General features: G+C 55.9%; 1 long non-coding RNA gene across 1 annotated transcript; it reads right to left on the reverse strand.

Moving 5' to 3' along the window:
• Positions 1 to 395: 395 nt before the first annotated feature.
• LOC116914878 lies at positions 396 to 3,983 on the reverse strand. The gene is made up of 2 exons (XR_004389783.1): positions 2,683 to 3,983; positions 396 to 1,429 (listed from the first exon to the last, which is right to left on the reverse strand). It is a non-coding gene; the product is annotated as an uncharacterized LOC116914878 (long non-coding RNA).
• Positions 3,984 to 8,627: the final 4,644 nt, after the last annotated feature.

Raw genomic sequence — 8,627 nt, forward strand, 5'->3', positions numbered from 1 at the left:
GGTGCCCGTCCTCAGGGCCACCTTGTCCTTCCAGAGTGGCCATGAGGACCTATGGGTAGAAGCTGCTGGAGCTACTGGGAATCTTCTATGAGCTAAGGAGGGGTGTTGAGGAATGGCAGGCAAAGGCCACTGCCCCCCCCCCCGCCGCCGAGCCAGGGAGGCCTGACTCTGATATTTATGGAGTTTGAGGAAAGGCTCCCAGAAGAGACAGCTATAAAAATAAAACATGGTGGTGAGTCAGCATGCTTAGTGGTTATCCATCATGTGCTGGGCAGAATGAGCAGGAAGAAGCTGTGGCCCTCTGGCCTCAGTGTCAGAATCAGGAGTATGGGTATAATAATACTGTCTTAGTTTCCTTTTCTGTTGCTATCACAAACACCATCGCCAAAGACAAATTTGGGGAGAGAGGGGTTTATTTCTGCTTACACCTACTGCTCAGGGGGAAGCCGGGGCAGAAACTCAAGGGAGGAGCCATGGGGGAAGGCTGCCTACTGGTTTGCCCATTGGAGTTTGTTTGAGACCTCCACTTCTCCTACAAGGAAACTGAGGCAGAGGAGTGCTCTCTGCCAGAGGATGCTCAGAGCAGAGCAGGTACCCAGCATCGCTGCCACACCCCCGACCATGGGGCAGTCCAGCAAGGCCCTGCTGTCCATAGCTGATGAGGAACTGGATTGACCCAAGGCTGCCTGTGCTCAAAGAGGTCTGCTGTTCTCTGTAGAAGTCACAGTGTCGATGTCGTAGGCATTCCTGAGGACTGAGCAGCCTGGGTGTGTCCTGAGATGATTGTTCAGTCTCCAGTCCTGATGACCTTGCCTGCCCGCCTGCCTAAATTAGGAAGGTTTATGGGCCCCCTGTTTGTGTTGGCCACGGAAGGGAAGATTCTGTTCCATCCTGGGTCGGGCTCTATAGCTCATCCAAGTACCTGAGGGACATGGAAAATGGGCTCAGTCGCGTCTACACACTGCAACCGGGCAGAGTGCCCTGACGCAGGCAGCATAAGGCCCCACGAGCCATCCTGGTGCTCCAGTGTGAGGTGTGGTCGTGCAGCAAAGACTCTGGAGTGTTCTGGCATCGGCTCAGAAGAACCGAGGCAGTGTGGGAGGAGACCACATGAGATGACTTGGGTGTCAGAATCCACACGGAGCACAGAGAGGCTTCCACGGGGTTGTGGCATCAACTCACAGCTAGGAAAGGCTCCTTGGAAGGAGCGCAGGGGGCGGGCAGAAACACGCAGGAGGACAGAGAAGCTGCCCTGCTGGGGTAGGAAACAGATTCATAAAGCTAAGGCTAGAGCCAGGAGGGCAGAGGGGTAGGAGGTCTGCATGCTGCCTACAGTTGCCCAGAGGCATCCACCGGGGCTCCTACTGCATCCACAGGCTTCCGAGAAGGCCCGATGCTCATGCTCAGAACTCTGGGCAACCGGAGTGAACTGGAAAAGAAAACAGACACGCTACTGCTCTTCCTGCAGTAGAGGTCCGTGGGCAGAAGCAGAATGGCTCTTGAAATTGCACTGGGAACTCTAAGGGGTCACATGGTAACTGGCTACCCCGGTGGTGTGGCGGGGAGCAGCCCTGGGCTAGGAGCTTGAGGCCGCCCTGGAGAGAGAACAATGAGTCCGTCCCCTGGGCCTGGCACCAGCTGTTCTGAGGACAGAGTGCCTCAGGCAGATGAGCTAAGGCAAAGATCTCAAGGTGAGAGAGAGTGTTAGAATTCCATTTCCCCAGGTTTACTCCATCTGGAGCCTACCAGGAGTTGGGAGAACACGAAAGGCTGGGCCTGCAGATCTGAGAGGCTTTCTGGAAGAGGACAGAAGTTCACTCACAGACAGTGGATGGCCCGAAGGGTGATAACCAAAGATCCACATGAAGGAGGAAATTTTTATTATAATGACTGTTACGCACAGTTTTGACTCACTGGAGTGAGCTGGGAAATCCCAGTGTACTCCTCACTCCTCGGTGTCACTCCTCGGTGTAAGGCCTTGGTGTGACAGGGCCAGGTGTGGCTGGCTCACCAGAAAAGAACTTAAGTCTCTGCTCTAATCTGTTAATGCTGGCCCATAAATCTTAGGAAAGCATCTGCCCTGCCCTAACTGAAAACATCGGAGATGACGGGGAGAGCTTTGGGGAGCGTTCCAAAACTCCATCTGGGGCTGCTAGATAAATCCCCTTTTCATGTCTGAAAGGCCCCAAGTGGCCTCAAGTGTTGGTTCCTGGTGACGGGCAGGTGGTGAGCTGTTGGGCGGTACCTTGGCGATAACGCTAGCTTCTAACTGGTTGGGAACTGAAACGTGTTGCATAGCGTGGCTTCGGCCCAACCAGCCAGGCTGGGCTTAGACACACTAACACTCTTGATCTAAGGACACTTAGCAAGTCTCCCTAAAAAATGTCCTGCTTACACACCACCACCGAGACATTGGCACTACTAGTGGAAGGCAGCATGGCACCATGGCATGGGGCATGTAGAGACACTAGGCCGTCCCCCCTGTGACAGGAGAAGATGAACAGTTAATGCCAGGCGAGTTTCTTATTTCTCCCTCTAGACCATGGGCTCAGGAGCCCTCAGAGAGGACTTGGGGACATACTCAGTGTCCCGGATGGTTGGGCCCCGTGGCCTTTAGTCAGTCGGTCAGAATATCGACTGGATGTCGTCAGCGTGGTTATTTCAGTCACGCTCTTGACTCACCTGAGGAAGTTATTAAGACAGTTGGAATAGCCTGATCGGCTCACACACTGAGTGACCACAAAGCTCCAAGAGGTACACAGGCTCCTTGAGTCTCCTCACAGGACCTGAGCCAGGTGAGTCTATCCGCACCCCAGGCCTGGGGAGCAGGAACCTTATGACTCCACAGGCTGTGTGGCTCCCAGGAGCTCACACAAGGGGGCTCTGGTGGCCCAGCACGGGGTACCTTGTTGAAGTTTGGTAATGATACTTGTCAAATCTCTCTTCATAGAGACTGTAGAGTGAAGTGTGCGTAGACCGCTCCAGGCCACGCTGGAGCGTATGGGCTTGGTAGTTGCAGATGTGTGAATTCAGCCTGCTCTGGGTCCCAAGCTCTGCTTGAGATCCTATGGGTGCATGAAACCAGACCCACAGAAGATGTTGGCAAGCAGGACAACATAGGAAGGGCGTGGCTGTGCCCAGCCTAGGGTGGGTCAGAGATGCTGCTGTCCTCTGTACAAAGAACATCCGAGGAGAGTAGAGGCTAGATGTGATTGGCAGAGGAGTGTGGTCACATGACCGGTGGCCATTGAGAACACACGGACACTGTTTGGCTGTGTGCATGTCGGGCAGACAAGCCTGGAAGAGGGGCAGGGAATGTTTCCTGGGGCCAGCAAAGGTCTGATGAATCTTAAAGCAGTAGGGCCCTGTGGCTGTAGTGGGTGGAGCCAAGAAAGCTCCTGTGTGCCTAAGGGGCACAGTTAACAGGGGGAGGAATTTGGGGTGTAAGGGCTTAGTTCATAGGCATGCAGCGCGTGCCTGTGAGAGAGACCCCAGATAATCCAGATAGAAACTGGTATCTAGGTCAACCCCAAGATGTAGAACTTAATGGCCACCCGTTACAAGATGCTCTGAGGGAGGGAAAACTTGCCACCCACAGTCAAAGCCAACCCACTCCCAGGATGGCACGTCTTACTTACCTCAGAGGCTGGAAATCTGGGACCACGCATAACCAAGCAACTATGCTCAAATTCCCTCAATCCCAGCAGCGGCTCACAGCCTGCCCCCCCCCACCCAGTGCCCCCTGCCTGCGGCAGCTGTTAAGACATGCAGGTGGCTTTGCAGAATGCACAAAATCTTCAGAATCACCCTGGTGATGGCGTCCCGGGATGGTGAGCCCCTTTAGGTGAAAGGAGGTCTCTCTCCACCCCGAACAGCTTCCAAATCAGTGTGAAGAGATTGTCACAGGCCTTCTGAAGAGGAGACAGCTCAGGCAGTAAGACTGTGGCAACCAGGTGCCACAGAGGCAAGCCAGAGCTCCCGGACTGTGGCTCCTAAACTCTGAAGCAGACCAATGGCTTTCCACTCTGGGCCCCAAGGGAGTGTTGGGGCCTCCCCAGGATTGGTTTATTCTTGCAAAGACAGAGCAGCCGCAGCGGGGATTGGCCTTTATATCCTGACTGACTACCCAGAACAATGGAGCTCTTGGTGTTGAGCCGCACAGCTGCCACTCGGGTTTAGTTATTTTTACCCAGTGCGATGTGCTTACTCACACCCTGCCAAGGCTTTCAGAGTGCCCACGACGTGACTGTCCTTTAATACTCCCACGTAATATGTCAGCTCTTTGAATGCATATGTCTCAGGCTTGCAGAGGCCTCTCTGACAGTGCTCAGAACCGGCACCAACCCCAAGCTCAGATAGGTCCTGACTCATAAGGATGAGCCACAGGGGTCCTCTGGGAGCTTCGATGCCATCCCAGTCAGGGTGACCGCCGCTGTGAGGAAACGCCGTGACCAAAGCAACTTGGAGAGGAAAGGATTTAATTGGCTTACACTTCCACATCATAGGCCATCACTGAAGGAAGTCAGGACAGGAACTCACACAGGGCAGGAACCTGGAGGTAGGAGCGGATGCAGAGGCCATGGAGGGATGCTGCTTACTGGCTTGCTCCCCCTGGCTTGCTCTGCCGGCTTCCCTATAGAACCCAGGACCACAGCCCATGGACAGCACCACCCACAATGGATCGGACCCTCCCCCATCAATTGCTAGTTAAGAAAATGCCTCACAGGTCTGCCTGTCAGCTTATGGAGGCTTTTCTCTTGAGGTTCCCTCTTGTCGGATGACTTTAGCCCGCGTCAAGTTGACATAGAATCGAGATAATAGTGAGCTTATGTAAACGAGTGAAATCTGCGACTGCTTTGACTTTTGTTTCCCTACAGTTCCGAGAGCGGCAAGATTGGCCGTGACAAGACCGCCATGGATGCGCAGACGCTGAAGAAGAGGATCAGCAGGACATGTGACGAGGCGGCCCGTACCATCCTCAACAGCTTACTGCTTTACATCTTGGACCACGCAGACGGGCCCCAGAAGGTGGAGGACAGGACACACAGGGCCAACCGCCCTTCCCAACTCCAGGAGGTGGGCCGGAGACCCACGCGTTTCCAGCTTCTACAGGCCAAGTTCATGGGCACTGGCCGGGAGCCCCTCCTCAAGAAGACCCGGGACGTTGGCCGGCTGATCTCTAAAGATAAGCAAGCACCTGGTCGGAGTTTTGTAAGCGCCACTATCAACAAACTCCTGGAAAAGACCAAGGAAGGAGGCAGAAGCACCAGCCAGAGGACCCCTGCCAGCGAGAAGCCCCGGTGGAGCCCCTCGAGCGGGAAGAGCACTGTGAAAAACATCCTGAAGAAGTTCCTGGCTGCAGAAGAAAAGGAGGCTAGGGAGAAGGAAGCGGACGAGAAGTCCCCTGCCCAGCGGCCCGGAGCTGCCAGGGGCCTCCTGCCCAGAATCGTGGGCCGGAGCTCCATCCTCTCCAAGCTGAAGGAAAGATTCGAACAGAACAGCTGCCTGTACTCTGAGGCCGGCGTGCTGGCCCTGCACAAGGAAGGACTGAAGAGCAAGAACCTACAGAAGAGGAAAGTGCACAGGCCACAGGTGCGTGTACTCCACGTGGCCACCATGGCTACCAGCTGTACCAGGATCCCCCCGGCCCAGTTTCTGGCCTGCACAGCTGAGCCCCTGCCAGCCCTCAGCATTGCCACCATCGTCTGTGGCCCCCAGAGCTGGCTGTCCCACTGTGCAAAACTTAGTCACTCGGAGTGCAGACGCCGGCCCCCCAGGGGGATCATCACGCCGCTCTCCGACTCAGAAAACCTGGAGCCTGTCGGAAACAAAACACAAGCCCTCGTGAACGAGGAGCGCACGGAGCACCCCGTGTCCTCGGCGCCCCAGGCGGTGACTGGCGTGGACAGTCGCATGGCTCTGAACATGGGTTTCTCTGGCACGTCTATCAAAGGACACGCTCTGCCTGGTCATGAACCAGTGTTGTCCTCGCTTGGACTGGACAGCCCCAGAAGTCCTGGGGCAGTCGCAAGGGACAGAACAGCACAGCCCGGTACACAAGAGGTGGCAGCTGACGCCCAGGGAGTGACGGATAATTCAAGAGGGGCCCCTGAAATCGTCATGACTGTATGCAGCTCTGAGGACGAAGCCGAAAGGACGCCCTCGGGCATGGAGAGAGAGCCCTTCTTTGCCATCCAGAGGCACCTGCCAGAACAGGAATCCGTGACTCGGATCCCCGTCCTGGCCCCCACAGCAGTCCAGGCTGAGCGTCGAGCACAGCCCGCCATCAACCCCCCACAGATAACAGTGCAGCTTCCCATCATTCACGAGATGCCGGCCTCTCCCGGTCCCGAAGACAAATGCTCTCCAGGTGTGAGAGGAGAGGTCATGGCTGAAAATGAACAGGCGGCATCTTCCACTGTGACCAAAGACAGGAGGGGTCCCCGAGACCCATCAGTGCAGAGTCAACCCTGTAGCTTGCCCATGAGTCTCCATCCTGTAGCTCAGCATGGACTCCAGAAAGACCTAAGAGATGGCGCCCATGCGGGTGATGATGCCTCACAGAGGTTCCTAATACCAAGCCCTTCCAAGACGTTTCCCGGTAGGACAGAGGAAAATAAGAACCCTGTGAAGTCACATGACCTCAAGAATTGCAGTGGTGATGGCCCCTCGATGTACCCCACTGCTGAGAAAAGCTATGCAGGAGTGGGCCCCTCCTCGGCCACTGGCTTCCAGCAAGGGACATCCAACATGGTGCTGGTGTCAACCCAGGACTGCATGAGGCCTGACGGTTCTATAGCACCAGGCAAGAACATCCAGTTTGGACAGGAAGAGTATCCAGGGTCCCTGAACAAGTCAGCTCAGCCACCAAGCGTCTCTTGTGAAAACGCTAACCATGATTTGGACAATAGCAGCAGCAGCCAGCCTATTGCAAGCCTCGAAGCCTCTGGGAAGGCAATGGGGACTGTCGCTAATCTCACAAGACCACAGCCAAGTAATACTCAACACCCTGAACTCAAGATAACAGCATGGCCAACGGGTACTCAGGACGCTGAACTCAAGGTAATGCCACATACGGGTGATTCCAGGGAGGCTGAATACAAGACAGTGCCACAGACAGGTGCCCAAGGTGTTAGACACAAGCAAGTGTCATCAGCAAGTGGCACCCAGAACAGTGCGCACAGGCTCGCACAGTCACCTGTGTCCCAGGATGTGGAACCCAGCCTAATGCCACACCTCGATGCTTCCCAGGCGCCTAAGCACAAGGAAACACTGTGGCCAAGCAGCGTCCAGAATACTTACCACGATACAACACAGCAAGATAAGACCCAGGACACTAAACCGATGGCACTGCGGCCAGGTGGTGCCCAGGACGCTGAACACAAGACGGTGTCACAGGCAAGTGACACCCAAGATGCTGGACACAAGACAACCACATGGGCGGGTGGTGCCCAAAACACAAGACAGAAGACCTCATCACAGCCAGGAGGTGCCCAGGACACCAAATACAAGACACTGACACAAGCAAGTGGCATCGCAGACATGGAGCACAAGGTGACTGCACAGGCTGGGGATGCCCAGGATAGAGAAGAAAGCCCTGAAAAGAAGACATCACCGTGGTCAGGAAGTGTCAAGGACGATAAAGACAAGATAACACAGGGACCCCACAGCCAGCCTCCTTTGGTGTCAGGCAGGTCCCCGAAGCACGAGAGTAGAGCCACTGAAGGGAGCACCATCTCGGAAGACCTGGTGCGGACCCATCTCCTAAGGTCGGCAGCCCCAGCCGTTCGGCCGCAGGAAGCTGCCGGTTCTCGCCTGGTGTCTACTAAGTCTCCCCCATGCGTTTCAAGTAAGCCAGGGAACAAGATCACAGCAGCGGAAAGAGACCCTCTGTGCACAGCATCTCCAGAGCCACACACGAAGCCGGCAGAGTATCTGGACCACCCACCGCTGCCCTCCCTGGGTCCACAGGCACTGGACAGAAAGTATCCTGAGAGAGAGCAGCTCCTCTCTAGTACAGCGCACGCCCCTTTAAGGCCAGCCGCAAAGGGAGAGACCAGGCAGGTGGAGCTAGCCCACGGTCCAGAGCCTCCTGTCCCCACCCAGAAGGCAGTGCGTAGGTCTGCCCCCCAGGCAAAACCCTTGGGAGGTAAAGCCAAAGAGAGGCTGCCAGCCCAGGGGGACACGGGCAGGCCACAGAGACACCTCGGATCAGAGGAAACTGGTCCAGGACAGGTACGGTCACACCAGACTGGACAGTCAGATGTGCTGTGTGTGGCAGATCCACAGGCATGGGCTTCTCAGGACCCGGTAGTGAATGAAAAGACACCAGCGGAGGAGAATCCCTGTCAGCACAGGGACAGGGCTCAGGAGGATCCCTCAAGACCACTGAAGAGTCTGGGAAAGAGCCCAACTCAAGGAGGAGGAGGAGACAGCCCCCAGGCCGGCAAGAATCTAGCTACTCCAGGGCACCCTATGAAGCCCTGTGACCTGCGTATGCAGAAACAGACCCAGAGTCAGGGACGGGCCAGCCACCCAGTACCTCAGGCCTGGGAACAACCCGACAGCACAGCTGAAGGAATACTGACTACCCGTACAAGTTGGGAGCCTCCCAGACCCCGCCCCAC

The sequence above is a fragment of the Rattus rattus genome, chromosome 13 (assembly GCF_011064425.1).
Source record: "Rattus rattus isolate New Zealand chromosome 13, Rrattus_CSIRO_v1, whole genome shotgun sequence".
In the NCBI taxonomy this organism is placed as follows: Eukaryota; Metazoa; Chordata; class Mammalia; order Rodentia; family Muridae; genus Rattus; species Rattus rattus.